General features: G+C 43.9%; 1 protein-coding gene across 1 annotated transcript in view; it reads left to right on the top strand.

Moving 5' to 3' along the window:
- Positions 1-6,390: 6,390 nt before the first annotated feature.
- Positions 6,391-16,210, top strand: part of sipa1l3 (signal-induced proliferation-associated 1 like 3) — a 77,551-nt gene continuing 67,731 nt past the window's right edge. The window contains exon 1 of the mRNA XM_080428895.1: positions 6,391-6,526. The gene's annotated coding sequence lies outside the window, so the exon portion shown is untranslated. The remainder of the gene's footprint in view (positions 6,527-16,210) is intronic.

Here is a 16,210-nt window from a genome sequence, read left to right on the forward strand (position 1 = left end):
GGTTCCTCTCGTGATGCCTTCATCGTAGCCCAGGGACACGTTGTTGGATCCTCTCAGGCCGCTGATGCACCAAACTCTCTCCATCCTACATGTTCAGAGTGCTCTCTAGACGGTACGTACTGCTGTGCCAGATACGTACTGTACCATCCTCTGATCCAGTGATGATTATTTTATTGGGATAGTTCAGGGTGGAAGGAGACACAGGGTGTGAACACACGTCTTGATCTGGTAATCCCAGATCTTGACCTCTGCTCCAGACGATTTGAGGTAGGGCTTGTCTCCTCCACTGTAGTAATCTATGCAGTTCACCTTATCATGGCCCTCCAGAGCGAAAGGAGAGGATGAGCCTAGCTGCCACATCTTGATGGTTCTGTCCCAAGAAGCGCTGGCAAACTGGTTGTTGTCTTTGGGATTGATGACGATGGAACTGACCATAAGTCAGGACCACGGCCACGTCACTCTGACTCAGACATAACCATAAACAAACCCGATATGCCCATATACTGTATAGGCAAGACCACAGCCACGTCACTATGACTCAGACACAACCATAAACAAACCCGATACGCCCATTTGTAGGCATAAATGGAGATCCAGTTGTCCAGAGCCACAGATCCGGCCACTATGCCCATATATGGTCATGTGCATACACAGGACCGACCAACTTCAAACTCGGTGCGTGCATCGGCAAGGACACGAGGGAGTGTGGTGCCAGGCGCCGAGTCGTTCGGATAAACGGTTGTCCATAATGCCCATATATGGGCATATATATATGCCCATATATGGTTATGCCAATCTATGGCCATATACTGATGACAGTTATCTCCATATATGGTCATAAAAGGGACATGGACTGACAGATATAGAGATCTCCATATATGGGCATAAAAGGGACACAGGTAGACAGGATGAAGCAAGTGTAGAACTAGAATCCATCTCCATCAACATTAGAATTTACAGTTTGCATTCACTCTCTATTGGTTTATTTAACATTGCTATTTATCATGACTACTACACACATCTATATGTATAAAATAAAAAAAAAGCATATTCCAGATTCTACAGTTTATTTCCATTCCATTGTAATAATTGTTGTTCATCAAGAAACCTTTAAAATATGATAAGCCCACTATCCTCTTATTTTGAAGTTCATTAACCGGAAACCACATGCTTATGTAGGTATTTGACGAGCGTGTGCAGATTATTGAAATTGACGGAACACTGGTAAAGAGAATCCAACATCCTATTAGAACGAGGCTCGGCTGTGCAGGGGGTGGCAAAATTATTGGCTTGTGGGTAATGTAGTTCGTCAGTGATTTCCCCTGACCTATATCACCATGACAGCTGATACAACCTAATAATGAACGCTATATTTACCACAGAAAATATTGAATTTCACAGCAAGGATTGTTTATTTATTTTTACATTTGGGGAAAACTGCCACTTTAACGTTGAGGTGCCCATACCACAAGGTGTGCCCATTACTGGACCTGTTTTCAAACCATAGATCCAAAAGCATAACCATTGACAGCAATTTTGTCTACAACAATACCAGTCTTTTTTCGTCCACATTTTATGCCTGGCACCATTGCAGATTGAGATTAATAGTACCAGGGAGAACAATAGTTTTTATTTATTTATTTTTCTTATTCTTCTTATTCTTATTATTAGCCTATATTATAGGCTAATAATGTTATAGGCCCTAAGGGATATGGGTCAAGCTGGAAGGGCAAATGCAAGCATGGTGTGTCACAGATTACACACATGTTTCAGAATATAAAGTATATACACGCACACGCACACGCACACACACACACACACACACACACACACACACACACACACACACACACACACACACACACACACACACACACACACACACACACACACACACACACACACACACACACACACACACACACACACGCACGCACGCACACACACACACACACACACACACACACACACACACACACACACACACACACACACACACGTATGGCTATACTGACACCTGCTGGCCGAGTTTAGGTGGGCCTCTTCCTCTTGCCCAGGGATTTGTCTTACTATCTTGGATCTCCCTTCAGCAAAGCCTTATTTATATTCCTTAATTCTGGGATGGTCACACGGCTACAACAATCTTTAGTTGTTTTAGTCTGCCTTTGGTCATGGTCTCTGCTTCAGGTAATTCAGTAAAAGTTACAGATAGGGCATAGAAATACAGTAGGTACAGAAGAGTAACATCACAAATAAGTATGTACACAATGCCTCAGGGTTCACATCAAGGAGGACCTGGGTTGGTCACACGGTCACACCATGTGAGCACCGAAGGGCAAGGTAGGTAGTGAGACGGCGACTCCTCTTCATCCTGTTTGGCATGGACTCCAGGATACACTGCAACAACTACAGGCGCACGATAGAGAGAATCCTGACTGGCCACATCACTGCCTGGTACAGAAGATGCAACAACCACAAATTAAAGGAGGGTGGTTAAAACACTGCAGCACTTTATCAGGACTGAGCTGCCAGCCATGTAGGACCTCTCACCTAGAGGAGTAGGGTGAGATAGACACACACTATATAGTAGCCTATATAGACTACAGTCTCACAGTATGGACGGTTGTGTAGATGCAGTTTTACTTTATATCACTTTGTTTTCTTTAATTCTATTTTGCAACATGACTGTTTGATATTTTGCTTTTATTATAACTCTTCGACCTTCTTATTGGATTTCTATTGTTCCCTTAATGTTGAGGCGCTTCCAACAAGAGTGTCACTGCCTGCAATGCTGCCACAGCTGTATTGTATTACAATTAAAACCAGGAACCTTGAACCAACTTGATAATGCTGATGATGGATAGATATAAATTAAACATTGAGTCTAATTTGGGTTGATTGACCTCCTTGGATCCATGTATGACAGTGCATAAAGGAGCGGGGGCACCTCTCAGTAATTGTTCTAGGTGCTAAATTGGAGACGTAGAATTTGCAGAGGGCTGGTGCCTTGCCCATTCGCAATGGATATTATTAAGTAGGTTTCCCCCTTCGTACGAGACAAGGAGAATTGATCTTGTCATGGTGACAATATTTAAAGTTAAATAGCAAGTTAACATCATGTAATGTCAATAGCAGAGCAGCAGAGCAAGTTCTTGCTTATCAGGGGCACCTGTGAGTATAAACTGAGCAAAAATAAATGTGGGAGAGATGAGATAACAGCAAAGTAAGATGAAGAGAAATTAACGTATACTAATAATAACTGTACACAGCTTCAATAATGCCAATGGAAGGCTGTCAACTCTCTTCCTCCACACTATTACTGCAACCATATTATCCAGAGATTTCTTGGGTTTCTTTCCATACCAATTAGAGCAGAAAATCTGCATTTGCCTCCTCTCCCACTGATTAAAATCAGAGGTTTTTCATCTACAGACACGCTGCCCGGCCTGGGTAGTTAGTAGCAGTGGCCTGAGGAGATGAGTCCTGATTGGGTACAGAGAAGTACAGATCCAGGACCAGCTTTTTACATACAATACACTGTGCAGAATGATATGTGAGGACTTATCAACCTCTGTGAGAGCTAACAACATAAACAACAATCCATTATTAAGTGCACCTGCAGACAAATATTGTGTAAATGGATGTTTATTTTTAATGTATTTCTTTTATCATTTTTATAATAATAATAATAATTATTATTATTGTATGGATTATTATGGTGGAAAGTAACTAAGTACATTTATTCAAGTACTGTACTTAAGTGCAATTTTGGTACTTTTACTTTACTGGAGTATTTCAAATTTCCAACAATTGTACCACTTCTCAGAGGCAAATATTGTACTTTTTACTCCACTATAATTATTCGAAAACTTTAGTTACTACTGTAGTTACTTTGTTGATTTTGATAATTATTACAAAACATACATTATCCACTTCAGCCCTATAGGCTACACACCCTATATATACTTCGGCTATTTGAAAATAGCCGATCTACAAGGTGTCGCAGTGCTATATACGCGTTATGAGCTTGTAGATGGGCTATTTTCAAAAGATTTGTATACATATTAGACATTTGAAAACTTGTGAAATTCTGCATATTGAGTACTTTTACTTTTGGTCCTTTAAATATATTTTGATGCCAATACTTTTGTACTTTTACTCAAGTACATTTTGAATGACGAGCTTTCACTTGTAACAGAGTTTCTACATTGCAGTATTGATACTTTTACTCAAGTTAAATATTTTTGTACTTTTTCCATCACGGATATTACCAACCACATAGCATGAGTTGTTCATTTGCAGTTAGATTGCAATGTTCTCAACCCTGGTCCTCATCTATTGCAATGTTCTCAACTCTGGCCCTCATCGATTGCAATGTTCTCAACCCTGGTCCTCATCTATTGCAATGTTCTCAACTCTGGCCCTCATCTATTGCAATGTTCTCAACCCTGGTCCTCATCTATTGCAATGTTCTCAACTCTGGCCCTCATCTATTGCAATGTTCTCAACCCTGGTCCTCATCTATTGCAATGTTCTCAACCCTGGTCCTCATCTATTGCAATGTTCTCAACTCTGGCCCTCATCTATAGCAATGTTCTCAACCCTGGTCCTGGTATCCCTAATCCCTGGTTTTCTATCCTATCAGGAAGTTCACTGCATTCATATGCAATCCTTGTTATTCAGGGACAGAAGACCTGGAATATAGCATTGCCTACATAATACACTTGTAATAGCCTACAACGTTATTATTACAGAACCATGATGGATAGCAACATTTTGACAGCTTTTATACTTTCAGTGCATATTACATTCATATTAAAGCAACAATAATGCAAATTGGTACACCCAAGATTTGCAAAACAAATCTGAAAATGTAAGACATTCTTTTTTTTAATTCATATAAAAATAATAATAATACATCACACATGGGGGATTTCCAGAAGATTGGCATTAATAGGGAGCAGGAGGGGTTGGAGGAGGTCAGAGAGCCTGTTGAGGGCCTTGTAGGTGGTGATCAGTATTTTGAAATCGATTCTGTGTTTTACTAGGAGTAGGTCGTGGAGGACTGGGATGTTGTGATCTCTAGATCGGGTTCTGGTGAGGAGGCGGGCAGCCGAGTTTTGCACATATTGAAGTTTCTTGATAACTTTGGAGGTGGCACCATAAAGGAGGCTATTGCAGTAGTCAAGTCTGGATGTGATGAATTTTATTTATTTATTTATCAGGGACAGTGCACTGCACATTAATCAACATGTCAGTTTTTCACATCCACATAAATGAGCCAGAGTTAAAGGGATACTTCACTTTAGGGCCGGGGACACATTTAAAAAAAATATTAAAAATAAATGAAAAAAGTTATGGAAAATTCATGGCCCCCTCACGCATTAGAGTGTCCTACTAATGTGTGAGGGGGCCATGAATTTTCCATAACTTTTTTCATTTATTTTTAATATTTTCTTTAAATGTGTCCCCGGCCCGAAAGTGAAGTATCCCTTTAACCAGAGTTGGCTAATTTTCATCTGTAGCCCCTGAGCAGGCTGTTAAAAATGGTGGTATAGATATCCTTACAAAAACAGACATCATCAATACAATACAAGACAAGTAGACATAGTACAGAAGACAGAACAAATACAGTAAAATATGAGAAGAGACACCAATGATTAATGGAGCTGATACCCATGATTACAAATTTGGTTAGCTTTAAGCCATAATTAAGGTTGAATTTGAAGGTGAGATAGTTGGTGGTCTCTCTTACTTCGGAAGGGAGACTATTCCAGTGATGGGGGGCTCTAACTAACAGAAAAGACTGTTTCACCAAACACACTCCGTCTGAATGGTACATCGCAGTCCCCTCTGGTAGTTGCCCTTGTTGTTCTGTCCAATGTATGGATGAGTGTCTCTGCAGCAGTTTGAGATAGTGTGGGACGGAGGCAATGTTTAGGAGTAAGAAGGCTGTTTGTTTGTTCATTCATTCATTCATGTGATTGATTGATGTAGTTTATTTAGAAAGACATGAGAATAGTACATGACAGTACATAACAGTACATGGAAGTACAAATTCACAATACAAGGTCTACTAAACTGGAAACCCTCATTAAGCACTAAGCTTGTTTAAGATGAGAACCCCATGCACACAAATCATGATGATTGTAACTTACAGTAGGCCTACCTTTAAATGTGACTGTCACGTCTGACAACCACAAGGTTGTGCTCGTTCATTAGTTAACGAGTGGGAACAGGGAAGTAATCGAAAAAGGGTAGAATAGCGCCCCCTATGTGTTACTATGACCATGGCGCATGCAGCATGCTTGCACAGGCGCAGTGGAGGCGGAGTGGAGCTCCACGGTGGTGGTGGTTTCTGTTCAACATTCTTGGCAACGTCGCGAGCGGCGAGCAGCAGCAGGGCACGGGCAGGCAGAGTCCAAACATCAAGGGCAGCGAATGTTTCTTCTTTCAACGGCGGCGCGTGCATTAATTCCACGGGATGTAAGTCGAACGGAAAGAAAGGGAGCTTCATTGGAGACGGGTAAGTGGGCTCTTGTTGTGTTCTGTGTGTGTGAGAGTGATTTAACACAGTACTAGACAGCGTTGAAAAGTAGAAGAGTCAACTCCATTGCGCGAGGGTGTCGCACTCGCTTGCCAAAAAGAGCTGATCTACAAGCTAACGACGCGTTGTGTGGCTTGTAGAATAGATGAGCTTTTTTTCCCGGACGCCATCGTACTACGGAGTATATTGGGCTCAACGAGCAAAGGCAAATATCGAGAGTAGACGAGCCGACTCAGCCGACCAACTTCTTCAGGCAACAAGCTTGCATGTAAATGCTACGGCGCAGTGCTCACCCTGTGTCCTGCTTGTCATGAATTCGATGGGGACTGCGCCTCGCCTCGGGTCTCCCAATAAGCGTGTTATATACCATACATATAGAGTTATTATCCGTTATTAATACATTAACTGCAAATGATTCGATCCAGCCTTCCCGATCAACCAGGACGCCATTGCGCATGCGCGTAGTGCTATGCAGACTTCGTGGTTTGTAGTTTTTTTCGCATCCGAGTATCGCAGTTGTAAGGGCCGAGCGAACGTCCCCAAAACTACAAGTTCCAGACAATGGGACCATTGTCTCTTTTGCGTTGGGGAGTGTATCCTAGCCAGCTAGTTAGCCTTGGACGAGCTTTGAATGTTGAATAGTTGTGCTGCAATCGGAAGTTGCCATGACAGGGGGTTTGTTTCATTGTGTTGCACAGAAAACTGTCTGAACCCCTGCGATTACACAGGGGTTTTGATTTATACAGCTCTTGCAATGGAGCAACATGGTAACATTCTGTCTGAGAAAGAAAGTGTGTCATTCATTTTATTTATTTATTATGAATGTATGAATGGAGGATCCATCATCTTGGGGTTACCTGTGCGGCCGGGCATGCATACTGTACCATGCCTATTCTAACGGCAAATGCCATTATTTTCTGCAGTAATAACAAGTTCATCCAGCTTGCGCCCCTGTATGTGAGCTTTAAAGTATACGCCCTTGTATGTGACGGTTAAACTGTGTGAGGTGAAGACTGAATCCTCCCCTTTTCAATGAAGATGCTGTGAGGTGCTATGTTTTCTGCCCCAGGAAATTGCTCGTCAAATATCAGAATAATTGATCTATCATGGAAGCCATTATAGTGCTCAGCATTTATTCTGCTTGCGTCCTGTCCTATCCGTAACTAATACAATAACTGTAATCAGGCCCGTGCTTGAGTAGCTTAACTTGGTTATGCTACTTTTGGGAGGAAAAGGGCCATGTTCACTAACCTGCCTGTTACTGAGAACAGTGGGTTCTTTTAGCACAGATCATTGGTGTCACACCAATACCAGCTGCTGCAAGGACAAAAATAGTATCTTCCTTCTTGAATTGAGAAGGAAATCATATTACGACAACACATACTACAGTGTGTGAAGTTTTGAATGCCAAAGCTAATGGCTAGGAGGGTCTGCAGACTCCACTTTCCTCTTGTTCAGATCACTGGTGATGGAGAACTTTTTTCAATAGGTGATTTCTAAAAAGGGATATGAAACCTTGCCCAATGGAGTCATACCTCATAGATATGTCATAGAAGATGACTGACGTCATACTACTAGTAGGGGTGGGAAATTAAGTGGAAATGTATCGAAACCAACATTTAGAACTTCTAGCTGACTTAATCTTGTCCATGTAGGTTTATTGAATAATCAAGCTTGGGTGGCACAGTGGTAAAGTACCTGCCCACCACTGCGCAGTCTAGGGGGTTCAAATCCACTGCGGTGCATTTGGCTTTGTCGAGCATCGGGCTGGGGCGGCACCTCTCAGCAGGGAGTGTAGAGTGGGAGTAGGGCGGAGGCTCTAGTCTATGTCCTCCCGGTGGGGGCTCCTCACTGGCAATGAGCCAGTAGGATACAACAGCAGAGACAACGCACAGAAATGTGTGTGGGGAGGAATTAATTGGCATAATCAATGACTAAATTGGGGAGAAAAAGGAGTAAAAAGCAAAAATGAGTCTTAAATGTCTTATACATTTACGAATTGATGGAGGTTTTGCCATTTCTTGCGATAGGATGTGTTTATGGTCACTCAGGGGGAATACAGAGGTGATTGTACCTCCTGGAGGTTGGCTCATGTCATGAGACTGGTAGCTCGATTGAGCTGCGAGTGCCAGCAAGAGCCCGGTGCTCAGTGGATCAAAGTGGTCAACTGCAGCAAAGCACACACAGGCCCTATGACACAGACACAGGCAGGCGAAATGCAACCACTCGAAGCTTGCCTACGGCAGCTTGTTTTTAAATTATGTATACATTTTAGACATTGAATATGACATGTAGTTGCACAATATTAATTGATTTCACCTACAGCTGCTTGTAAAAATGTATACAGTAGTGCGGCACCCGCGGCTGGCAGCAGAATGAAGCCAGAATGCAGAAAACGAAATAAATGATGCCCGCTTGAAAGTCTGAATAATCACACACCATGTTCTGTCAGAACTTTGTTTGGATTGTCAGAACATCTTGGAGGTGCAAGAACGTACAGAAGGTACAGAAGAACGTACAGAAGTTCTGAATGACGTCATTTTGTAGTTATTGCACACCCATCTGAACAAAGTTTGGTTGTTCGGACGGAGTATGTACCAGGCTTTACTTATGATAGTTTAGTATTTTCCTTACAAGGCATTGTCTTTTCAAAGGAGACTGAATTGGGCCACCTGAGTTCTATTACCACTGTAAACACCACATCATGAACACATATTGTTGTGTAGATGACTCATCTCCCTTTTTTTCTGTCTTTATGGGTGTTCAAAGGAACTTGTTGACAGTATGCAGTTGTAGTCATCTCTTGCGTTTACAGTCTAGGTCTAGGAGGTGATTTAAAGGTGCCTCTGCTGTGTGCTCAGACTGAATCTGCGCTTTACTTGGTAAATCTTTTGAGTTGCATTGATATGCATCAAAGTACATCACACAGGTCCCGCGTGAGATGTATTTCAGGCAGATTTGCTGGTCTTTACCATGAGACCCAGTTTGAGCCCTCCTCTCCTCTCCCACGACACCTTGGCATTCCTCCGACCGTTTGTAATTTTAGAACTGAAAGAATGTATTCTTGCCAGGTTTTCCAATAATCCTTGAAGGCTTCCTGGTTAAATAAAGGTTAACCGAAATAAACAATTGGCTAGAGAGTTGCGTGTCAAAACACGGATACATGCGTGCGTGACTTCTCGTACACAGTACACAGTACACACACACACACACACACACACACACACACACACACACACACACACACACACACACACACACACACACACACACACACACACACACACACACACACACACACATCAAATAAGGTCCATTGCACTCATTAGCATAGCCTGCTAGGTAATGAAGAGAGAGGAACATGCCTTTGGCTAAGGATACCATCTGGTGTATGTCGTCCTGTGTGTGTGTGTGTGTGTGTGTGTGTGTGTGTGTGTGTGTGTGAGGGGGGTATCCAAGGTCCAAGCAAGACATTTTGTACATTATTGTGTCATGTGAACTTGATATCTTGCTAACTCCAATGTATTTTCTCCCCGCCTACTTTAGGCTTTTTTAGGCATAGGTGTTCTTGTGATAGCACAGATTTGACACACATTTTTAAGTCTGTTACTTGTAGAGATGGGCTAGCCAATAAGCAACTTGTACTGCTTGCCATGCCAGGCATGACATGAAATGACATTTCGACCACCTACAGTATCGCTGCTTCCTACTAATCTCTTTGATGTATTGGTTTCCCTTGAGGCTCTTGTCCATAACTCAACATGTATAGCAGTGTCAAGAGGCTAGAGAGATTTATAGAAAGAAGAGTGCTGTGTTTCCTGAAATGAGTCTGTGCTTTACGACCCCCTGTACAGCTATAAAACATTTCCTTGGTAGGTGCCCTCTGCCCTCTCTACTAGTCTCTAACTAGCTACCCAGTCCTGCTCCGGCAGCCCTTTTAAAGCTGCAATCCGGAACTTATTTGAATGAATAAAACACTTAACCAATCTGTATGGTAGACTGTTTTAATACAATATATTGGTCTCCCAGTCCCTACTCTTCCATTGAGAAATGTTGACCCTAGCATCATGTAGGACACCTGTGGGTTGACAAGTAGACCTGCCTGAAGCTTATAAGCTCAATATTTCCCTTGGCCAAGCAGAGACATTCCCTCTTGAATGAGCGGTAGATAGGGGTTGGTCTCCCACACAGGACCCTGGTCCGAATCAGTTACAATTGCATCTCTCGTCCGGGAGAGGATGTAGAACTTACATACTGCATCATTAACTCCCTCAGAGATGTTTGTTAATATATGTCTCACTCTCGGGAAGAGGATGAGCAGTATAAGCATTGCACTGGTGTTTTTTGTTGACTCTATGTTAGGTAGGTCCATCTCTCACTCGCTGCTGAGGGGAAAACAAGAAGATCCACATCTCAGAGGGGATAATGGACAGAACCCCTGGGTCTCCCTGGCACAGACAAGACCAGGTCTTTGCCCAGGATATTTCCCTCCTTTTTAAACTCCTCTGTGCTGGGTCTGTTTGACTGGGGTAAATATAGCCTGTTGGTTTTAGCTAGAGGATAAACACAGATGTTGAGTAGGCCTTTCTCACCACAGGTCGGCCTGCGTCCTCCCCCTGGCCCGCAGTGGCAGCATAAGGGAAGGGAGAGAGGCATGCTTCACCACTGCCATTCACTCACAAAGCACTTAAACAGGGTTATTGGACTTGGCTCAAAACATTTGACAGGGTAGTAGTAGACATACATGGTTCTATAAAGCATTTGCACAGACCCACAAAGACTGTGTATATACAGTCATTTGCACTGGTTTGCATATGTGTCTTCGTTTAGTGAATTTAAAGCGGACGTTACTCCGTTTCAGATCAAGCCAGTATTTGGCCTTGTCAGAACTTAATTTCTGCCAAGTGCCAACTGTGAATTGTTTTAATAGATGAGATGGGCCTAGGTACAAAGCTCAGGGAACCTTCTCATAGACATGACGACAGGAAAACAGGGCATTCTGTTTGTGTTATCTCCCAAGTTCTCAAGGCTGAATTTGAAACCTTGACTCGGACCTTCACTCGGATAACTCTGGCCGCATCCCTATTTGTCCTTCAATGATCCAGGACAAGCTTAAACTCTCCGGGAGTCTTTTGATGTGTTCCTTTCAGTAATATTGTGAGCTCTTCTTCTCTGTGTTGTCCCATTTTGTAATGTGTCTGTGTACCTAACCCACAAGCCTATTTCAGACAGTACTGCTGACGCTAAAAGATCTTTCAGCTCAGCAAGAGGCCGCAGATGACAGGAGCACAAATCACGCATGCTGATCTCTGGGGATAGCCTTTGTTCTGCAAACATGCAAGGCATTCCAACCCCACCACCCTAATATGAATTGTCATGCAACTGAGAACGAGGCAGGCACTACCTTGTGTTTTTAATGTCTCTCTTCTTTGTCTTTTACCCTTCCTGTGTATCCTTTGCCTGTGGAAAAGGGGGGTTCTCTGCTGTTCCAAGTGGCGTAACATCCATGTTATTACACCTGCTCCATGTCTGTCCCTAACTGAGTCTTCACACATGGGGCCATGACTGACAGGTGGAGTGTGTGTGTGTCTGTCTTCCGCCAAGCCCTCTGTCATACACTACCAGGGGAGAAATGTTCTTGAGAAGAGGAAATCCGGCATGAAAGAATAAGGAAACAGCTGATTTAGTCTCTGTCTGTTTTATGGAGCGAGGAGGAGTGAATTAGCCCTGTGCGCCCCTCTCACACACATACACACATGGGCTCGACCGTCATCCTCTGTCAAGTGAACAGTTCGCTAGTTGTCTGTTTTAGACGATGCCTTGGAGCCTGAATGCACAACTTTCATGAAAGACAAGTAGTAGAGTCACCTATCAAGTGTAATCTATTTATCTTTTAAATAGATATTGCCTATGACAATGGAGTTGGACAGTCCAGTCTTGTTTACTTAAAAGAGACACATTGTTGGAAATTATAACTGCAAATGGGGGATGGCTCTTGTGGGATAAAATATATGTGGGTCCAAATATGGTTTACATACGGTACACCATCATTCCATACTTGTGTTACTATGAAATATACCAACAGGTGAACAGAAAGCAAATCACTCTGTGTTTAAGACAAATTTTCTTATTCAGTTCATTCAATGTGATGAATCATTGCTACAGGGAAAGTTTATTGCGATCCAGCTCATTAAATCAAACGGTGAGCCTTTCCTTCACTTTGAAAGATGTGCATTTATCCCCTTTTGAATTGTGTCTTTTGGGTTTGTAAAGCAGTAATAGAGTTACTGACACTGTTGCTGCTAGGGCTAGGCACGGCACCACACCTGAAATTCCATGTGTATGTTATTGGGAGCAGAATTGTTGGCTTCTTACTCACTGCGGCTCCCTCTGCTGTGCGTGTGTTTGGAGGTCACGGTTTGGACAGGAAGTGTGTGTGTGTGGAGGAAGTGAGTATGTGGTCAGGGATCCGTATTGCAGTGAATCAGACCATTGGCATCGGGCGCTGAGTAAAGCAGGAATAAGGCTTCTGACATGGCGATCGATACACAGGAAAGGCTGGCTCATAGGACATGAGTAAAACACTTCTGCTGTGTTTATCAAAGTATGAACGCTAGCTGACCTCTCAATGCCAAGACGATACAGCTGATTACTCAGACATTTTTCTCCGCTCATTGGTCATCAAGATAGTTGGATTAGTTCATCTGTCTGGAGAGGAAGTAGGTTTACCCCACACTGCTCAGCATCCAGCTGTTGTATGTTGGGAAAGCTGCAGCAGGGAAAAGGGTGTAACACACAACACCACCAGGAAACATGGAAATAGATTTGCATGTTTCCACTTCCTCCGTCTTTCAGGATGTTTTTCTGTTGGTGACCTTCGTGCCCTGAAACACTCACACACTTTCTCTTATCTCTTTCTATCTGTTTCTTTCTCTTTAATTATCCAATTATTTTTCCTGCCTTTCTCTGAGAGTCTCTCTCGCTCTCTTGCGCTCTCTCTCACTGTGGAATGTGCGTAGAGAGGCATATGCATGGTCCCTCCCTGTACCTCCTCATAGCACAGATCTTCCGCCACAACTGCAAACTGTGGAGTCATTGTTTTCATGCTAATTGAGTGTAGCATGCGGTCATTCCACGAATGCCACATTTTATTTTTATGGTACTGTATCAGAAGGTCAATTTTGCTTTCCCACTCTCATTTCCAAATCAGATTTTGAGGGGCTGGGGTGGAGGCTGTTCAGTGGGCCAAATTCCGTGCGAGGTTGGCGGGTTCCTTTTGCGACAAAAGAAGGGAATGGTATGCTAATGTCCTGCTGTTATTATGGCGGCATAGCTGAGCACCAGCATTCCGCTAGCAAGATAGCGGCTAGCGAGAAATTAGGGGGATTTCTGAGCAACACATGCAACCATTTGTTGTTTAAAGATTTTTTGGGGGCTTTATTTACAGGAACAGTAGACTTACAGGAAATGGGGAGAGAGATGGCCGGGGGGGAGGGGGGTGGGTGGGTGACACGCAGCAAAGGTTGTCGGGATCAGGAGTCGAACCCCCGACTCGCTGTCAGGCTGGATTACCAGCCTAGGTGCCCAGACGGTTACGCCAACCATTGATTTTTTTTGTTGGCACTTGTGTGTGTGCACGCATGTGTGAAGGCCTACTTGTGGAGCTGCAGCAAATGATGACATTTAAAAAAAAATCCTTCCCAGTGTGAGTTGTCTTGTAAGTGTGCAGCAGTGACAGCCTTTCTATTGTCCCCTAGGAGTAGTCCAGGTAGTGATGGAGGGAGGGAGGGAAGGAAGGAAAGAAGCAACAGAACAGAAGTTAGTCCTCTCTCTCGCTGCACAGCGGCAGAACCTGTTATTGGTGAGGAGAGAGATGGATGAGGTGATAATGTAGACAGAGAGTAACGGCTGGACCATGGGAGAGGAGGAGGGGGAGGGACATGATGGAAAGAAGGAGGGAGATGGATGAAAGAAGGTGGGGGGAGTTCTGTCAGTAGAGCCTAAACAGACCCACATGCTGTCTTCCCCTCTTCTACCTCACCTCACCTCTCCCTTCCTCCTTTCACTCCGTTCACACGGGCCACTCGGCCCCACCCCACCTTTTCTTCTTCACTTTTCCCCATGACCTCAGTGGTCCAACTCTTTAAGACGATAGCCTAACTAACTGGTCCTCCTGTGGCTCAGGTTGGGGCTTGAAATTAGATAGCCAACAAACACCTGTTGGAGAGAAAAGAATATGTGACAGAATCCCCTGGAGAGAGAGACGGAGAGAAAGAAAGCGTGTGTGTGTGTGTGTGTGTGTGTGTGTGTGTGTGTGTGCGTGTGCGCGCGCTGTGTCTCTGGAGAGAGAAGAGGGTGTATGTATTTGCACCAGCAGAACCATTCAGCACATCTCTCATTGCAATGAATGCAGTAATGAGGAGCCTCGTGAAAGGCCGAAGAAAAAGATCAGAGTGCGTGTATTGTGTCTCTCCTACCTACAGTATGGTTACCAGGTGTCTCTCTGTGTCTGTCTGTCTCTCTCTCTATATTTTGAAGGTCACCGGCCGCTATCACCCCGCCTGTAGATAAAACTGTCTTGACCCACTTTGTCGTTCGAGGCGCACAAACACACTATGAGCTCCCTCCTTCTCCTTCTCCACTCCACTTCACCCTTTGCTCTTAGGGAACTACTTAGTCTGTCCTCCACAGAACTCACTCACTCACTGCTCTCAACTCAGACACTTAAGCGCACCAACGTCTGCCTGCAGTTCCATTCCTGCTTTACAAGTACTACAAATACCCCAATATGCAGTAACACTCGCGCACACATTTATGCCGGCCGGGGTGTTTTTTCTTTTTTCCAGTGGTTCCCACGTCTGAATTTGACAGGAATGTTGGCGGCCCCGCAGGGAGCCTCTGGGCTGTGTCTCTTGTTTTCCCTTTCTCTCTCTCTTATCCTCCTCTCCCTTCTCTATCACTCTGGCTACACTCATTTTCTCTCTCATTAGTCAAAAGTTTGGCCACCGCTGTTAATGTATGCACTTGGAATGGATACAGAGTAAGCCATGTGTTTGTGTGTTTTGTGCATGCATTGCATGAATTACAATTCGTGCAAAGGCGTGCACATGTGTGCACAAGATCTCACTGGAACCACACCCTGGACTCACGCCACGCTTCAAACCGAGTCGAAGAGGCGAGTTCTGGACAGATTTAGCTTGTTGTGACAGCGCTCTGCGCTGGTTCAGGCCGGGACTTTGATGAGAGGGGATCACGCTGTGATGAGTGAGCAGAAGTGATGATGGCACAAAGTCTTGCACTTCAGCACACCCCTACCCCCACATCCACACCCTCCCCATTTTGACTGCACAGAGCCTTCATTTAGTGAGCAAGACAAATCGGTGTGATGAATTGACGATGCAGTGCTGTGTTCCCCCTGTTTGAGTTCGCTCATGGTCACAGAGGAAAGCTGAGTTTACAGCAAATAGGGGACGATATAGTCAGAAAGGACACATCTTCCACCAGTCCAGTTATAATGGCTGAATTCCATTTTTAGAGACGCCTCTGCTCTGTCAGACCAGAGCTGAGATCTCTATCCCCCCAACACACACACACACACACACACACACACACACACACACACACACACACACACACACACACACACACACACACACACACACA

Source organism: Gymnoscopelus braueri, assembly GCF_963280865.1.
Source record: "Gymnoscopelus braueri genome assembly, chromosome: 5".
NCBI classification, from domain to species: Eukaryota; Metazoa; Chordata; class Actinopteri; order Myctophiformes; family Myctophidae; genus Gymnoscopelus; species Gymnoscopelus braueri.